This window comes from Musca autumnalis, unplaced genomic scaffold (assembly GCF_047663935.1).
Source record: "Musca autumnalis isolate F117 unplaced genomic scaffold, ASM4766393v1 scaffold_3, whole genome shotgun sequence".
NCBI classification, from domain to species: domain Eukaryota; kingdom Metazoa; phylum Arthropoda; class Insecta; order Diptera; family Muscidae; genus Musca; species Musca autumnalis.
The window spans coordinates 194,797,648-194,818,125 of NW_027411866.1; the positions used below are offsets into that span (position 1 = coordinate 194,797,648).

The window sequence follows — 20,478 nt, forward strand, 5'->3', positions numbered from 1 at the left end:
GTACGATTCCCAGGCCGTGTAACATTACATTTTCAACGGTGGTAAAAATCGCCCTTAGGTTAATGTTGGCGACATCTTCTGAGTAATTCAGCAATGTAAAATTGTTTTACAAGTGGTGTTTTAAGATACGCTATAAAAAAGTAGGGACCTACTTTTTTATGCATCGGGATGCATTCAGTAATATTAGAGAATTTCTATTGTTCCTTCGGAGAAGTTTGTTGGAACTTATGTATGATTTGGTTCTAAACAAGTAAGAACGTATCAGTTAGCTGTGCCGACAGAAATATACATTAAGTCTCTGACCAAGATAAAACAAGAAACTTCAGAAGTTTTATTTTGTTTTTGGAGAGTTGTTTTTGAGTTTTTCTTCTTTTCTTTCGTTTTTTTTTTCATAGTAGGCTGTTTTTCTAGGGGAGGGTTACTAACCTGACGCCCAAACCCATGTTTTTAACGTTCTTATGGGTGAACGCGCGGCACATGTTAGCTCACTACCTTTAACGGGTGTTAAAGACAGTTCCCCAGGTGACACCACGGGGAGGTTAGTGTCCACTTGAGATGAAAGAGGGACCAAGATAAATCCTGGACTTTGCCATGTTAAACCCAGTCAGGACCGTTCCTTGGTAACTTCCATCCCCTACGGCACGACATCAATATTGTTAAACGTATCGAGATGCAGAGATTGCGTTGGCCAGGCCATATAATAAGAATGCGCGATGATGAACCCGTATAAATGATGAAGGCGTATAAATTCGAGCCACATGGCGGTGCACGCAGAATTGGCAGGCCAAAGAATAGATGGCACAAACAAGTGGATGAAGAGATGACAAGGCGCGGTATTCCAAAAAGCGAAGTACGAAACAGAGAGAATTAGAGATCTTTTCTTAGTTCGGTCTATGGAACAAATGTTCTGTAATGGGCCAGCTAAGTAAGTTTTTGAGTTTTTGGGTCAACTTTTCAGAAAGTATGGGCTTGCCCCCAAAAAGATTTATCTGCTAAACATTTAAACCTTTGTGTGAGAGGTACCCGAAAGAGTGGTCCGATGTAGTCAATATCCGAGTCCGTACGATGCACAACGATTGGACCGAATCGGTTTCTCCCTTTGAAGGTTATCTTTCTTACAACTTAGTACAGATATCACACGAAGTATGGACTTGCCCCCGAGAAAAAAATTGCGCCGTCTTAACAAGGCCCGCTAGATGAACATGTTTCAAAATTATCCGAGACGAGCTGTTAAACTTGGACTTATCGAAGTGTATATACCCTCATTATCCTAACGACTGAGGGTATAAATATGTGGGGTCTACATTCGTTATTATTGTGTGTTAAATGTTTGATCATGACAAAGTGTATATACCATTATTAGCCAATGGTTAATAACCATATAACTGAGGACATACAACTGCATTGCATTTTTAAAGCAATTCAAACAGTTTCATTCTCTCCCCCACTGTTCCAGGTATAGATGAAAATGATGATGGCATCCAGCAGTGAAATAAACATAAAAGGGTGTATAAAACTGAAATGTTATTAGAATGTAATAAAATGGTTGCTAAATGGAAACGGATATTGTTATGTTGAATTTCGAATCATTTTTATTGTCATTTTACAAAAAAGCATGAAGAAGAAGTAGAAGTAGAACGAAGTGTGGGATTTTTATAAATTCTAATATTATGTTTATATATGCGGGCGGGGAAAGAGACTTTCCAAATAAAAAAAGACAAAGCTATAAACACTCAACACGTAAATGGAATGCTAAGGTATTTTATTTGCCATGCAATAGAAAGGATTTTCAAAGGCACACCACCTTCAACAAACGAAACGGAAAAGGGGGAGGAGAATGAGAAAAATAAAATAGAAGTTGAAATAATCATGCTGACTGGTTTCTGGGAAGAGCAGAGCATAATAAAAGGGGTTTGAGTCGGTTTGTTGAGTGTATATTTTTCCATTTATGATGTCATGACTGGATAATGTGTTAAAAATTACTTCTATTTTTTATTTTTTGTTTTTGCTTCGAACTTTGTTATTGGTATTGTTGGTAATGTTGGTTGTTGTCTTTGTCTTGGTGATTTTGCCATTTTAGGAGGTGTTTAAAGTTCATCAGGCATTTGTATTCAACAAACTTTTATTATCGAAAATGAAGATGATAATAATAAAAACGAAATTTAATACGTGTTTCAAACATTGGCGCTTAAAAGTTCTTCTTGCTCGTTCTCTTGTGTTTGGTTTTATGTTTTATATTGGTATTTTCATTGTCTTTCTTTTTCTTTTTGTTATTGTTTTACGATTGAACTCAAATATAGTGATATTTTTTATGGGAATTTGGGTTTTTATTTATTTAACCATAATTTTTTAAATAAATTTGGAAATTCAATGAAATGCAAAAAAAAAATAATATATAAAAATGAAATGGAAATTATTATATAATAACCGAAGTGATAAATAAACTTGTAGTAAATTTAACCAGTCTTAAATTTTTTTTTTGCGATTTTTGAAAGCTTAGTAAATTTGACACTACCTTAATGCTCTTATATAATTCTTAAATATAAATAAAAAAGGAATAACTTTCACACCTCTTATGCCTCCATAAAAACTTTTTGTCCTTATTCTCATTCCCAACAAATCAATAAATTAATTTATCAAATTCCTTACATGACCCAAGACCCACTAAACACCATTTACCATGGGCAAAAAGACTCACATAGAATGTTAATCAATCAAAGTAACATCACGTTATATGGCTATTTATTTCAGTATAAAAGAATAAAGAATACAAAATAAAGGTAAACGACAACAACAAAAATGAAAAAAGAATAAAAATATAATTTAATATAGAACAATGAAGAATACGAATGATATGTCACACGAACTTTAGGATCCAAAATAACAACACTAACATTGCACGTACTAGGCACATTTGTTATGCCTTCGTCAATGCTCTTCTTTTCGTATTGGAGGTGACCTCGTTTAGGACTGCAAAATCCTAGACATGAAATATAATATCATAGAAATACCATACCAACATGAAAGCAAAAACAAAAACACAATGTAGGCAAGTGGGTGACAAAATATCTCAAAATGGCCAATTTTTAAGGTTTAAGTGAAAAATTGTTTCTTTATACATAATAGAAGAACAATAATTTGTATCAGAATTTAGTAGCTATTATCCCTTAAAGACAGATGAAATGCATTCAAATGAGTGCTTTATAGGAACAATAGATTCCAATCAGGGGTTTGAATGACTTTAACATGGTAAATTGGAGATGCATGTCACACCCGTTAAACCTAATGAACATGTGTCGCCCAAAACGTTCAAAAGAATTATATAAAACCTTTTTTATAGTCTAGAGAAATATCGCTCTTGAATTTAGCCAATACACCACATGATTGAAACTCCTGTTAAATTTCTAGTGTTCCAATTCGAAAGATTGATGGTTGCTTAGAACGGATATACAGTGCTGGTCAATACATTTGCAACAAAATTGCACGTTTTAGAAAATTTTATTTAAAATATTTTTTTTTAAAGTAAAATTAAGTATTTTTTACAATTGTTTATAGTTCATTGCTTCAAATATAAGAAAATAAAAATTTAAAAAAAAAACATATGAAAAAAGTTTGCGGGGGATGTACTTGAAGTATGGGATCGATATTGCTAATCTTCGAACTAAAACTAATTTCGGGCCAAATTGTGGACACAATCGGCGGATTCGTTCAAGAGTTATCGTGCGCTCCAACTAGGGATAGGTTTGTCGACTTTCGATTAATCGACTTTTTGCCGTCAAAAAACTAAAAATCGTAGTCGACTTTTGTCTGAAAGCAAAATCGCATAATCGATTATCGATCGGAAGCGATTTCCGAGTTTGCCCATAGGTTGTTGGCTTGTCCGTTTTAAGCCCTAAACACATTAAACGTTTGAGTAAAGTTGGATGTCTTTTCAAATGAATAAAAAAAGAAAAATGCATTCTATGTTGCCCTTGCTCTTTTAGTCTTCTATCAGAAATGACGTCCAACTATACTAACACGTTGGATGTGTTTAGGGCTTAACAGTTTCGGCGGACTTACAGTTTCAAAAAAAAAAAAACTCGAAAATCGACGAAAAATCGATTATAATCGATTTTCTGTGTCCCGTCCATAACAAAGGAGATAAGACTTTATGGTCCAACTATAGGGGCATAAGTCTTCTCCCTATCGCCTTCAAGATAGTGTCAGGGATATTGTGCGTACGACTAAAGCCCATGGTCAACGAAATAGTAAGTCCACCATCGACCAGATATTTACCCTGCGGCAAATCCTGGAGAAGACCCAAGAGATGCAGATCGAAACCTACCACCTTTTTGTCGACAGCCCGCTATGTTCAAAGGCATTCCAAGCCATGTTTGAATTTGGTATCCCCGCAAAGCTCATTCGGCTTTGTAAAATGACTATAACTGACACAAGATCTTCAGTTAAAATAGGAAAGAACCTCTCCGAAGAGTTTTGTACCAAAAGAGGTTTCAGACAAGGAGACAGCCTTTCAGATATAGATATAGCTTTCGTATATGTGTTTGAACCCATTTTATCCGATTTTATATTTAAGTCGCACTAAGGTCACAAAATTTGATATGATACATCCTGATCAATTAAGAATAACGTCCAGAAAATCTGGTTCTGATCGGTTCAGGCATATATATCTACATATATATAGAAAATTATTCAGGTCTGCCATGATGTTCGAAATATAAATCCTCCGAAATGTCAGGACCGAATTTGATAAAACTTTGACTGTAGATTTTTTAGGTCTTAGAATAGATCGTAAGGTAGTTTTTATACCGAAAGATGGAGGGGGCGGGGGACCTCCCCCACAACGTGTTCTAGCCAAACGCGAAATCTCAGAGATCATTTGACGTATTGGGATAAAATACAATAGTAATTGTGACCTCCATCATTAATTGATGATTTGGAAGTAGAATACCGCGATCGCGTTCAATTTCTGAATACTTTATAATTACAGGTGAAGATTTTTAAATTTAGTAGGTTTTTGTAGTCCCAATTACTAAATTCAATGCTTGGTATAACTCATATTGACAAGTCCCACTCCCAGCCCAGCCCAATACTTAAAAATATCCAAATTTTTAAGTGTCACGCTATCTGTAAGTATTTTTCTATAAGTTTACGGATCCATACGGGGATAAAATGTATGTGGGAGTACCCGAAAGGGTCAATATTCCGACAAAAGTCGAGGCTGTAAGAAATTAATAAATATAGAAACCAAGATAATTGAGCTTGAGGTCAATGTTTATATTTTTATTTATTTCCAATATTTAATAAATATAACGTTTGATCCAAATCGGTTTCGATGGTTATCTTACGCACTAGCCAGTTTGGTTGGTGCATGCAGGCTTTTTGGAAGTTTTGGGCCTTTATCTCAGGAAGTAAAGAATTTCTCCCAAAAAAATTATTTGCCGTCGTAACAGGGTTTGCAAGAGGAACTTTTTGGACAACAATTCAATTCTAGATGAGCTGTTATACTGCACTTTTCCCAAATTTTGTGTGGAAGGTACCAGAAGGACGGCACCGATATAGTCCTTATTCCAATATGCAAAGTTTAGATAAATCAGACACTCCCTGCTGGAGTTATTCTGCGGGCTTGATATTTTATTTGGTGACGTCAAGGTTTCTTGGAGCTTTTAGGCTATTATATCAGATAGTATGGGCTTGTCCCCGAAAAAAAGGATACCATCATAAGGTGGCTGCAAAGACAATCTGCTGAAAAAAATTCAAAGCGACCAGAGAGGAGCTCTTAAGCTTCAGTTTTTCCTAATTTTTTTGTGGGATGTACGCGACCGAGTGGGCCGAAATCGATCTACGCCTGGAAGTAATATTTCCATATGCAAAGTTATGACCAATTCAGTTACTCCCTTCGAGAGTTATCGTGCGCACCAATTTAGTGAAAATGTTTGAACTTTTGTGGGGGAGATACCGGAAGACGTGGACTGACATGGCTCATCTTCGAACTTAACCTAAGTTTAGACAAAACATTAAAAATATTTGGACCCGATCGGGAGGGTTATTGCTCAATCGACTCCAAATTGTCTGAAACAGATTTCGTCCAAACATAGTAGGGGTCTAAACCCATGAGGCACATTTTTGGTCGTTTATATACTTTGCGATGTACAAAGTTTGGACCAAACCGGTTATCGTGCGGTACATGTAACCAAAAGAGTGAACCTACAATCTAATGAACGGTTACAGATACAGTCCCCAAATTTGGAATGTGTGACGGAATTTGACCTAGAAATAAATTTTCCAAACACTATCTAAATCGGTTCAGATTTGGATATAGCTCCCGTATATATGCATGCTATGTATGTCCAATTTCAATAAAATTTGAAATAAATTTACCAAATTATATTGAAATTGATTCATATATATTTTCGTCAGATTTTTGGTGCACAAATCGCACGGTGCTCTTGAACCAACTTTAAATGAAAGGAGCTTACACCTGGGAAGTTTTTAAGGATTCTGAAACTACAATGTTCATTGATGAGAAAAATCAAAAAAAAAAAAAAAAACAGTAAGGAAAGGATCATAGTCGGGCGGGGCCGACTACATGATACCCTACACCACTGTGAATATGTAAAATATAGGAGATATACATATGTATATCAATTTGAACTGAGTTCTATATAATATAGTACACTTATTACTAAACAAAATGCTGTCACATATTCCAAAGTTCATCAAAATTTGCAGATATAGGGTGTTTGGTGCAGCAAATACGTGAAATCGGGCGAAAATATATATGGGAGCTATATCCAAATCTGAACAGATTTCGTTGTAATTTGGCACATTTATTTTAAGGCCGAATTTTGTCACGCATTCCAAATTTCATCAAAATCGGGCAGATATGGCTTGTTTGGTGCATCAAATACCTCAAATCGGCCGAAAATATATATGGGATCTATATCAAAATCTAAACCAATTTCGATATAATTTGGGACATTTATTTATAGACCTAATTCCTTCATAAATTCTAAATTTCATCAAAATTGGACAGATATAGCGTGTTTGGTACATCAAATACCTCAAATCGGACGAATATATATGGGAGCTATATTCAAATCTGAACCGATTTTCACCAAAAGCAATAGCGTTCTTCCGACGGCTAAAAAAATGATCTTGCCCAATTTTTAGCCAAATCGGACAACAAATGCGACCTGTACGTTGCGAACGGACGGACATGCATAAATCGACTCAAAAACTGATTCTATGCATATCCCTAGAAGGAACTATGGGTCTATCTCTTTTCCTTATGCATGTTACGTACAAATGCACTAACACATAATACTCCTTAAATACATCGCAATCAAAGTTCACATTTTTATTTCTTTTAGGTTTTCACGATTTTGCTTGGAAACCACAAATTCTAGAGAAAATATTGTATTGTACGATATTTTCGTAGATTTTACCATTTTTGAGTTATAGAAGTTCAAATTAGGACAATGCACTCACTGACTGTATCGCCTCCTTATAAAACAATGTCATGTACGATGCGCCTTAACTAACTTTAAATAAAAACCGCTCACACCTGGCAAGTTTTTGCGAATTCAGAAACAGCAATGTTCATAGATGAGAAAAATCCAAAAACAAGAAAAAATCGCCGGAGCGCTTTTTAAATACATCGCGATTAAAGTTCACATTTCACGATTTTGCTTGAAAACGGTAAGTCCAATCGAAATGGGACTAGAGAAAATCTTATAGTTGTGAAAATTCTCTACAAGATTGGATTTTGTAATTTTCTCCTAGGTTGTATTATTTTGGAGATATATATGTTTAACTTGGGAAAGTGCAGTCATGACATTGTTTTATAAGGAGACGATACAGTCAGTGAATTATCCCAATTTAAGCTTCTATAACTCAAAAATGGTAAAATCTACGAAATATCTTAAAGGACAACATTGTAAAGAATTTTCATTGCTACAACATATACTTTAATTCCATTTTGATAGGCATACGGTTTCCCAGCAAAATCGTGAATCTCTAAAAACCCTAAAAATGTGAAATTTCACCGGGACTTATTTAAAAATCTCTTCTGCGATTTTTTTTGATTTTTCTCATCTATGAACATTGTAGTTTCAGAATCCGCAAAAACATCCCAGAAGTAAGCTCCTTTCATTTAAAGTTGGTTTAAGAGCACCGTGATCACGCTAAGTATGTCCAATAATGAAAAAATTTGGAATGTGTGACGGAATTTGGACTAGAAATCAATTTGCCAAATTATTTTCCCGATTTGAGGTATTTGGTACACAGAACACCCATTGTATGTCAAATGTTGATGAAATTTGAAATTTGTTCAGATTTGATTATAGCTCCCATATATATGTTCGCCCGATTTCTTGTTTTTGACGCACCAAACACAAAATTAAAAATACATTTTGATGAAATTTGTTCTAGAAAGAATTTCACCAAATATAGTCGACCCCGCCCGACTACTGGTTTAAAGTTTACTACGTTTACTACTGATTGTCATAAACTTTGTATTAGAGTTCAAACATTTTTATGTGCAAAAAAACATCGTATGTCGCAAATATTAGCAAAATCGTTTAAATATTTAACCCAGACAAGGAATTGCCTGTCTCAAAAATACCCTAATTCCTTATTTGCTACGATGAAAATCAACTTTAAAACCATAACGTAACCAAAGTGTAACAGCTTTAGTTTTTGGCACATAAATAACCACATTAGCTGGAAATGTGTTGTAACGTGCAAAATATGAAAAGCTAAAAAATCTATCTATGCCAAAATTATGATGATAACATATACACTCGTATATATGTAACGGGTAAAATTTCATGTTATCTCCTAGCATAATATTATAACGAGACTGGCGGGCAAGGGTGGGGGTGGCAAAGGGAACACAAAAATCCCAAAAACTAGGGTATATTAAAGTTAAACAGGCTATTACGCTGTGCAAATCGTGATGATGGCAGTCACGAAATATAACTTTTGTCGTTGCAATATTTACTCTTTTTTCCTTTCTTTCCGGGGCTATCATAAGCATCACCTGGCCGAGTGATGGTGGTGGATACAAAAAGGAACATGAAGTGTTGATGACATTATGTCATCATAATAACATGGCGGGAAAACTACTGTTTCCATTCTTGCCGTTGTTGTAGCTGCGATATGGACATGATGATGATGGTGATGACGATGATGCTGCTGCTGTTTGGGCTGTTGATGACAATGACAATAACAACAGCAACATCAAAACTGATGCTTGGTTAGTAGTAGGTTGTTTGATCGTGAGCTACTGTTTCCTTTTTCCCATTTCTTCCGGATGACAATTTAAAGAAAAAAAAAATACAACAGTAACAACAACATCGTTAAAATCATAATGAAACAGAAGGATATGAAATATAAAAGCAACTACAACTACTACATGTCCAAGGATAAAGTTGTGACCATAAATGTTGGCCTCGTTTTAGATTGGTGGAAGGCTGCCTGGACGGGTTGCTTCAACGTTTAAAAACGATAACCACTTCCAACATATTTACTGTTGGTTGTAGTGGGTTGAAGGGGGATGAGGAAGGTTGCCTTGTAAAGGCTTGTAGTCATGTTTTGAACTTGGCTAAATTGTTATGGCATCGGACGACGACCGGACTGGTATTACAGTTTCTTTCCAAAGATAAATCTGAACTAGAAATTGTTGCAAACGACAAGAAATATAGGTCATCATCGCTTAAATGTACATTATGATTATGAACCGAACTGAGCAGTAACAACAAGAACAACAGCAAAGTTAAAACAAAATTGCCCGAGTTTATGGTAACTGCAGTCAGTATTTAGTCAAACTTTTACTTACTCTCCATAAAACTTTTAGTGGACATACCTAGAATGAAACAAAAAGAAATAGAAAATTAGTAAATATTTAATAATGAAAATAGTTCTCAAACTATTTTTAATGGAGGTTGAGTTTGAAATTTAAAAATGAAATCGAGAAATTGTTTGCTTTAAGAAGCCATTAATCGTTATAAGCAAAACAAAATTAAATATTTTGGTAAATTAGTATCATTAGTTATTGCCACATGAGAGAAAAAGTTCTATAGATAATTTTACGGTTTTTCATCTACCCCCACCCACTACAAAATGTTTGCAGAACATAATGAGGTACCGGTGTGAGGCTCTTTAACATATATTATGATGCAATCCATAAGTAGTACACGGTGCTCTTGAAGCAACTTTAAATGGAAGGTCCTTACACCTGGGAAGTTTTTGCGGATTCTGATACTACAATGTTCATAGATGAGAAAAATCAAAAACAAAAAAATCGCCGGAGCACTTTTTAAATAAATCGCGAATCAAGTCGGCATTTTTTGAGGTTTTTTAGGTTTTCACGATTTTGCTTGGAAACTGCAAGACCTATCGAAATGGGACAAAAAAAAATTGTAGCTATGAAAATTTTCTACAATATTGACCTGTACTATAATTTCTCAAGTTTTACCGTTATTGAGATATAGATGTTCAAATTGGGACAATGCATTGACTGTATCGCCTCCTTATAAAACAATGTCATGACTGCAATTTCCCAACTTAAACTTATATATCTCGATGGCACAACCTAGAAAAAAATTACGAAAGTCAATCTTGTAGAGAATTTGCAAAGCTAAAAATCCTTTCTAGTCCCATTTTGATAAGACTTGCCGTTTTCAAGCAATTAGTGAACACCTAACAAATAAACCTAAAAATGTGACCTGAACTCCTATATCTCAAAAATGGTAAAACCTAGGAACTAATCATAACGGTCAATCCTCTGGAGAATTTTGTCAGCTACAAAATTTTCTTTATCCCCATTTTGATACGACTTGCGGTTTCCAAGAAAATCGCGAAAACCTAAAAGTGCGAAGTTTGACCGCGATTTATTTAAAAATTCCTCCAGCGATTTTTTCTTGTTTTTGGATTTTTCTCACCTATAAACAGGTGTAAGTGGTTTCCACTTAAAGTTAGTCAAGGCGCACTATGTATGGCATTGTTTTATAAGGTAGCGATACAATCAATGCAATGAACCTTTATATCTAAATAACGGTAAAACTTACGCAATTATCATAAAGGTCAATCTTGTACACAACTTTCGTAGCTACAATATTTTTTTAGTCGTATTTCGATAGGGCTTGCGGTTTCCAAGAAAAATCGTGAACATTGTAGTTTCAGAATCCTCAAAAACTTCCCAGGTGTAAGCACCTTCCATTTAAAGTTGCTTCAATAGCACCGTGAGTATATTGTAAAAACCAAATTTCTTTTGCAATTCCATTTGAAAAAAGTAAAAAACAAGTAAAAAAGTATCACTCAGCTTTGCTGACAGAGATATACCCTCAGCCTGTGTATATTGAAACAATTTTTTCCCAAAAAACGTATGTATTTAGGGGGTTCTAAAATTTTTGGATGTATGAACCGACAAAAATGTTGTATAGGATTAAAGATCAAAAGTTTTGCGGAGGAGATACTTAAAGGAATGGATCGACATTGACCATTAAGGAAGTGGATCTTTAGCCATTACAAATGGTGTCATAGGGGGTTTTTACACCCTTCGGGCTGTTTCCTCAAGAAGTATAGACTTGCCCCTAAAAAAATTTTACCATCGTAAGTGAGGCAGCGAATGCAAGTTGCTTCAACAAAAATCTAAGTGATTCGATATCAGGTCTTAAAGTGAACTTATCCGAAATTTTGTGTGGGAGGTACCGGATGGAGTGGACAAATATAGTCTACATTTGATCCTGATCTATATCTGGTAGATATATTAGGATGTGTAAAGTATGGACCAATTCGGCCACTCCCTTCAAGAGTTACCGTACGAACAATTTTTCCGAACATTTTGGAACTTTTGTGGGGGAGGTACCTGAAGGGGTGGACCGATATGGCTTATCTTCGAACTTAAACTATGTTTGGACAAAATATTACTAAGGTCAAATTTTGGACTCAATCGGCCTATCCGTTCGAGAGTTATCTTGCGCTCCAACCACCTCACACGGTGTCATAGGGTTTTTTTGCAACTTTCAGGCTATTTTCTCAGGAAGTGTGGACTTGCCCCTGATGAAACTGGTACCGTCGTATGGGGGGGCAGTGAATGCAAGTTGCTAAAACAAAAATTAAAGCGATTCGAGAGCAGGTCGTAAACTGAACTTATCCCAAATTTTGTGTGGGAGATACCCGAAGTAGTGGACCGATTGAGTCCATATTGGAAACTCATCTAAGTCTGGTAGACATTTCACGATTTGCAAAGTATGGACCTAATTTTCCGAACATTTTCGAACTTTTGTGGGGGAGGTACCGGAAGGAGTGGACCGTATAACCCATCTTCGAACTTAAACTAAGTTTGGACAAAATATTACGAAAGCCAAATTTTGAATCGAATCGATTGATCCGTTCGAGAGTTGTCGTGCGCTCCAGCCAGCCAGACAGACACACGGACGGACATTGCTCAATCGACTCCAAATTGTCTGAAACACATTTCGTCCAAACATACTTGGGGTCTAAAACCATTATTTCGATGAGGCACATTTTGCCCGTATGAAAGTGTATATACCCTCGTTAGCATAAATGCTGAAGGTATAAAAAGTCCGGCATCAAAATGTCAGCATCAATTTTAGGTGGATGCAGCGGATATATCGAAAAATCATACACTAGTATCATGTTGCCTGTAGATTACACTGTGCAACACGAAAATTATTAACCATATTTTGACACCGCAGCGTGATAGAACACCAAAAATGAGAATACACGTGTCTCGCCGTTTTTCCCTATCTCATCAACTTTCGCGGTAATAGGCCTCCAAAGGTTTGAGGCTTTGATGTAAAAAGTGTTATTTAATCAGGACTATATCTTCCTAACCGTTAGGAAATTTGAATTTATCTCAGAGGCAAAGTTGTAGCTCTAGTCTTAAGGAACAAAAATTGTGAACACATATAATCCATCAAACTTCATCTGCAAGGCCAAAATCGCCATGGTCCAATTTCTTTTAAAATTTTTCTCAAGTTTTGTTATACAGCTATCAAACCGATCAAATTTGAAGCAAGCAACCAACTACAAAAATATACCTCTGATCTCAATAAACATCTTTCTAGAATATACCAACTCTGTAGAAACGGATCTTAATGGTCAAAATAGCAAAACAATTGCGATTTTTATCCTCTTTTCTCGGCTTTTGCTCCATAGACTAAACCGTTAAAAATTCAAGAAAACAATCAACCACAATAGTGTAGCAAAGGCATCAATAAACAACTTTCTGGAACATGCGAAATGTCTATGAACGGTTCTTAAAGGTTAAAATAGCAAAAATCTTTTGAAAATATCCAATTTTTATACTTTTTTCTCCGACTCTGGTCCAAAGATACGCAACCGCCCAAAAATTAAGGATACAGTCAAATACAAAAATGTACCTTAGATTTCAACAAACAAGTTTCTAGAACAAATGAAGATTCTAGGAAGGATTCTGCAAGCTCAAAATTCGATGATTTTAGATTATTCGTTTCTCTTCAGGTCCGTAAATAACAAACCTTTTAAATTTTCTTGAGTTTTTAACAGTTTGTTATTTCCAAACCTGAGCAGGGGGAATGTTAAAAATATTTTAATAGTTCGTGAATTTCAGCCCTAAGACTCATTCCTAGAATCTTCATATGTTCTAAAAAGTTGTTTATTGAAATCTTAGGTACATTTTTGTGGTTGACGGTATCCTTAATTTTTTGGCGGTTCAGTATCTGTGGACCGGAATCGGAGAAAAATGTGAAAAAATTGAATATTTTCAAAAGTGTTTTGCTATTTTAACCATTAAGAACCGTTCATAGACATTTCGCATCTTCCAGAAAGTTGTTTATTGAAGCCTTTGCTACACTATTGTGGTTGATTGTTTTCTTGAATTTTTAACGGTTTAGTCTATGGAGCAAAAGCCGAGAAAAGAGGATAAAAATCGCAATTGTTTTGCTATTTTGACCATTAAGATCCGTTTCTACAGAGTTGGTATATTCTAGAAAGATGTTTATTGAGATCAGAGGTATATTTTTGTAGTTGGTTGCTTGCTTCAAATTTGATCGGTTTGATAGCTGTATAACAAAACTTGAGAAAAAATTTTAAAAGAAATTTGACCATGGCGATTTTGACCTTGCAGATGAGGTTTGATGGATTACATGTGTTCACAATTTTTGTTCTTTAAGACAAGAGCTACTACTTTGCCTCTGAGATAAATTCAAATTTCTTAACGGTTTGGAAGATATAGTCCTGACTAAATAACCCTTTTTACATCAAAGCCTCAAACCTTTGGAGGCCTATAACCGCGAAAGTTGATGAGATAGGGAAAAACGACGGGACACGTGTCTTCTCATTTTTGGTGTTCTATCCCACTGTGGAGTCAGAATATGGTTAATAAAACATGACTCAAAAAATTACACACAGTGTTATTCTTTGAGTCTTTCTTTGGGTATAGGTCTATGAAATGTAAGGTTAAGCCAGAAATCGGAAGGGAAAATTTTTTGGCTTCAACCCATTTTAACCCCTTTTTCTATATTGATGCCAGCACAGCTTAATCTGAATGGTGGACGTTATGCGATCCCTTCATTTTAAAGAATTTCAATCGTACTATGTATATAAAATATATTAACAGTTCGCGAATTCTGAAAGGGTAAAACTAGGATTGATCGATTGTAAAACAGTTTTGGTTTTTACCACATACATATTCTATACATTGATGATTTAAAACTACTCAATTCTCTACAGTTGCTTTACTAACAATAGCTTTGTTCCAGAACTAAAAAGTTTTTACAATTTTTATTTTACATATTTTACCCGAAAAAAAAAATTCACTTCTTTTTAAACAAAAATGGCGCTCTTTGAAAACTGTTTACACGACAAATTTGGGCTATTAAAAAATAGTAACATGGTTGCCGGCGTCTGCTTGGCCGATACGCCGACTTCGACATTTGTAAAAGAAAAGTTACAAAACCACACTTACACTCTTCCATTATACAAAATCTGTATTTTACGTTTTAATACATTCAGGAATTGTTCAAAAGATAAATAAAATAAAGATACATCGACGAAATATTTTAAAATAGAAGCTCTTTTATGTCTGTTTTAATAGCATTTACAATCCCCAAGTAAGGGGTTTAAAAAGCGACTGATACAAAAACCACAGAAAAACCAACAAATTCGTAACGTCAATCAATACAGTTAGTACTCAGAAAATACGCAAGACTGCTTCGCATTTTCAACGTATGGAAAAATATGGAGGGCTTTCAAAATGTTAAAGGTTGTGTTAATATCCTTTCGAAGGTGCAGTATAAGTTTTTATTGTCAGCCCAATCAAGAATATTCCTGCGGAATTCAACTCTCACGGAATAGATTTTTCTCGAGTAAACACCTGAATAATTTAAGAAAAATAATCATTGAATTTGGCAGCACTGAGGAGTTTTTTTCATACCTTATGTGCCCTAATTGTTGTAAAAACAAAGAGAAAATATTAAGTTTTTGTGTTTTTAGACAAAATAAACAAATTTAATCAAATAAATTACACTTTTATACATCAAAGATGTTCAGAAGATGTTGCTAATTACACTGCACAACACAAAAAATAATTACAAGATATTTCGGCCAGATTATGAATGAAGAAAGACACGTGTATCGACGTTTTGAAAGTTTACGTCGGGAAGTAACATAAATAGGCGTGGCAAGTTCCGCCCATTTCTACAGGTTCCGAAATATTCGCACAAGATTCATTGGAATCCTTGCATTTTAGGTATAAAGTGTCTTTCAAAATATTGCTGACAACAATGGGGGGTATCTTTTCATGAACAAAATTAACCCTCATGCGAGTCACTAAAGGGGTCTTTTTGGTCCCTTTTTTTAAAGCCGTTTAAAAACTCCTTCAGAATGTGATCGTGATCAAAATATTCTATAAAATTATTTGTCATAAAATTTTACTATAGGTCCCCGAATACACGAAAACTCTAGATCGTACCTAAACGCCAGGAATCTGCCAAAAGTAAAATCACGTTTTAGGGTTAATGTTGTACTTTACCTGAGTTTATTAAGTTTTGTCTCACAAAACTTCATTCTAGATAAAAGACGTCAAAGACTAAAATATTCTTCATCAAATTTCAATATAAGTCGCCGAATAAATGAAATATTTATTTACAATGCATATCAAGAAGATATAATTCAGTCAATTTTATCAGAGCAGGAGTAGCTGCCATCATTATAGTATAGTATCATGGATGTTAGGACCAGGCTACGAGTCGGAGTCGAGCAATTTAGCTGGAGTCGGAGTCTGAGTGGAAAAAAATATCTCCACCCGGGCGAGTCCGGGCAAATTTTTTCTACGTTATAGAAATTTAACATTAAATTCGGCACATATATTTTTTTCAAAATTCATTATTTATTTTAAATGAAAGCTATAAGAAAACATTCATACAAACGGTATATTATACTAAGTTAGAGGACAATTTTCAGGATATTTACTATCGTCTTAAGTCGACTCTATTCATCCCTATTTTGTTGGTCCGATTGACACTTTAAATTTTTGCAAACTAAAGTAAGTTTTCTATCTAAAGTTTCTCACAAAGGTCCACTGGTCTTCTGATATTGTTTGTATGAAAAGCCATCTTGGTATTTTATTAAAGACATTGTGGTCTCTATGGGAAATCCTACTGAATATCCTGTGACGCAAAATGGAAGTCAAGGAAGATCTGGGGGTGGAAAATTCCCTTTCGGAATGAAAGCCCCTACTGAGTATATGAAGAACCCAAAATGATCACATTTCTGATCAATTTCTGAGTTATTTCGTAATGAGTTTTTTATTCACCGCCAACAATGAGAAAATATTTGGAGATAGTGTTTCATCATTTTGAGATGAATGTTTTCAGTTAAATAGCGTGAGGAACCTTTCTGTCGAATATTTTGTCCTTCCAGCTCAGTTCCTTCCATGTCTTTTTGTTCTTGAACTGAAAAAGTAACACAAGATGAAATTTTGTACAAAAATGTTCACCCGAAAATTTTATGTAGGATCGGGAAAAGTAATAAAGGACGCCAAAGTTCAAAATGTGTGCGCTGAATTTTAGTTTAAGGGATGATCCCCGCTTGTAAATTTGTGAAAAACAAGTATAAATAGCTTTGAATATGTGGTCAAATGTTTAAGCCGATCGGAACAATCCTGGAGCGTTGGAAGGGAAAAATTTATTGTATTTTGTATGCAACGTAAAAACTAAAAACTTATTTTTCTCGAAATGACATTTAGAAATCGGATTATTAAAAACAGGGTTTCGTAGACGGTCATTTGCTACAATAATATTTTTCTCTTTCAGACGAAGAAAAAAATCTACCAACAAAGTTTCGTAGTTTTCTCGTTTCAGACAATTTGAGTCGTCTGTATGTCTGGCCGGTGCGCACGATACGAGGGAAGTTCTAGCACAAAAAGCGCGGTATAAACAGAAAAAATTAAGTGTTTTGGAAACTTCCATCTCTGTTATGAACACATGTAAAATTTTGTTTCGATCTGGCAACTCCTTCATATAGAAACAGGTGTTCAAAAAGGACGCATCCGCAATTTTTTTAACAATGGAAAAATTAGAAATGCTTGCTGTCATTAAATATTTACATAAAAAAGGTTTATCGGGACAAGAAATTCATAATGATATGGTGAATGTGTTGGGTGAAAGTGTTCCTTCATATGCAACAGTAAAAAATTGGGTTGCTGAATTTAAACGTGGTCGTACAAGCATTGAAGATGAACCACGTAGTGGACGTCCAAAAACAGCAACAACAACAGAAATTGTAGCCAATGTGGATGATATGGTATTAAATGATCGACGAATAAAAGTGCGTAAAATTGCTAATATCAAGGGCATATCAAATGATAGAGTCCATTTAATTTTGCAAGAAGAACTACAGATGAAAAAGCTTTCTGCAAGATGGGTGCCGCATTTGTTAACAGTCGATCAAAAACGCATAAGAATGAACATTTCCCAAGCTTGTTTGGATCGTTTTAAGCGAAATAAAATTGATTTTAAGCGTCGTTTCATAACTGTTGATGAGACATGGATCCACCACTATACTCCAGAGACAAAAGAAGGCAAAAACAATTCAATCGGCTGGTAAGGTTATGGCAACCGTTTTTGGGACTTCAAAGGTATTTTATTTATTGACTATCTGCAAAAGGGTAAAACAATAAATTCAGAGTACTATTGCAACCTGTTGGATCAATTAAATGTACAAATTCGAGAAAAACGTCCTGGCTTACAACACAAAAAAATAATTTTTCATCAAGACAACGCACCAGCGCACAAGAGTGTTTTAACAATGGCTAAAATCAACGAATTAAAGTACGAGTTGCTTGACCACCCACCTTATTCTCCTGATTTAGCTCCCAGTGACTTTTAGTTGTTCCCAAATCTAAAAAAATCCTTGCTGGCAAGCGTTTTACCTCAAATGAAGATGCAATTACAGTTGTAAGCCACTATTTTGAAGACTTTGAAGAAAACTATTTTAATCAAGCGATAGAATTGCTAGAAAAGCGTTGGACTAAGTGTATTGAAATTTCAGGAGATTATATTGAAAAATAAAAATATTTTTGAAAAACTAACTATTCTCTTTCATTGATAGGCTAAGAAGTTTCCGAACCGCCCTCGTAACTCTCGTACGGATTAACACATTCGCTCCAAAATTTGGCTGTCGTAATATTTTGTCCAAACTTAGATCAAGTTCGAAAATGGGACATATCGAGCCACTCCTTAGGGTACCTCCCCCACAAAAGTTTAAAATTATTCTTTAAAATGATGGAAACGATAACTCTCGAAGTGTTCCATCGATTTGTCCGAATTTGCACATCCTACTTTTTCTTACAGATATAGATCGGGTTAGAGTAATAACATTATGAATTATATCGGACCACACCTTGGTGTATCTCCCACACAAAATTCGGAATAAGTGAATTGTAAGAGCTCCTTTCGAATTATCTTGAAAATTTTCAGCAGGTTGTTGTTCTTGCGGCTCCCTTTACGATGGTATAACTTTTTCGTGGTTAAGTCTATACTTTATAATGGCCTAAAATCTCCAAGAAACGCTGACGGCACCAACTAAAATGGCAAATTAGGAATATAACTCTCGCAGGGATTTTCTGATTGATCCAAATTTTGTACATCGTATTAATTCATTCAGTCATGTATCAGGTTGGAATATGGATTACATCGGTCCACTCCTTCAAATGTCTCCCAAACAAAATTTGAAAAAGTGCATTTTAAGGACCCCTCTCGGAAGAAGGTTGCTTTAATGGATCCTATTAAAACGGTTCAATTTTTTTCCGGAGAAAGCCCATACATTCTGAGATTCTGGGCGAAAACCTTCCAAACGTAGTCTAATATTTCGAGTTATCAGAAGTTCGTCTACAAAGCATTTTTGTTACATGTCAATCCAATTTATTTGATATACGGAGTAATTATAGTGTTTGCTTATTTTTTTGGTCAGAGTCTGATGGTATATCTCCGCCAACACAGCTGACTGATACTTTCCTACTTGTTTCATAATTTTTTTACCACAAAAAATGTTCATATTTCTTCTTTTGAAAATATTTTCTTAACAAACTGTATGTACACTAGGGTTATGCCTTTTTTACAACCTCGTATCCCTGTATCATAGCGTGATGAGTTTCTACATAAAACTTTAATTATGGAGTGATTCGGTTAAAAAAACCTCACGCACAAATGATTTTAAAATTTGAATTTATGGGCAATTTTTTGAAGTCACTGTAAGCAGATATATGTAAATGAAAAAAAAACTTTAGAGCCACCTGAGATAACCAATCTGGCATAAGAATTGTTTCTCACTAGTTTTCTTTAATTGTGAGAATAATAAAAATGTCGTAAACTCTTTTTCAAAGATATGATTTTTTAACAAAAAAATCAAAATTTTTTCAAAGTAGTTTTTGCTTGTTTTGTTTATTGTTGAAGTTCAATCTCATTTTCGATTGTTTGAGTGGAGTGGAGTATTCCCCCATTGGCTCAACTTCATTTATTACCCTCTATTACAGAGAGTAATGTTTTTCAAAACGAACTGACAGTGTTGCAAAATTTTACTGATCGCTACCAATATCATGATTTCATCCCGGCGAAGGGAATTATCAATTGGCTTCTCAGTTTTTGAAATGATGCCTTTTTAGCGAAAAACCGAACTCTTTAAGTGTCTAGTATTCTCATATGGATGAGAATCACACTCACTTTTCGGCTTTTCCAAAGAAACACCAAAATCAAAATATTTTGCAACATGTCAGCACGTATCAACTAAGAATTCTTCGAATTCTGTGAGTTGAAAAGAACACCAACACAGTTGCCTGTGAGGTTGTTATTGGAATTTTGTTTTTTGTTTTTAACAAAGCTCCATTCATTCGCCCGTGCCTCGGCTGTTTTTTTGTTTTTGCATGTTTTTCATTTTTGCAATTTTTTCAAAAATTATTTTTTTAATCGATTT

At 34.9% G+C, this 20,478-nt stretch overlaps 1 protein-coding gene across 19 annotated transcripts in view; it reads right to left on the reverse strand.

Annotated features, from left to right (window-relative positions):
• The window catches only part of Fur2 (furin-like protease 2), a 719,646-nt gene that overhangs the window by 228,892 nt on the left and 470,276 nt on the right, over positions 1-20,478 (reverse strand). Inside the window, exon 1 of one of the 19 annotated variants that reach the window (XM_073976176.1) lies at positions 9,839-9,866. The exons of the other annotated variants lie outside the window; for them this stretch is intronic. The gene's annotated coding sequence lies outside the window, so the exon portion shown is untranslated. Of the gene's footprint in view, positions 1-9,838; positions 9,867-20,478 lie in introns of those variants that run through there. 19 annotated transcript variants of the gene reach the window in all.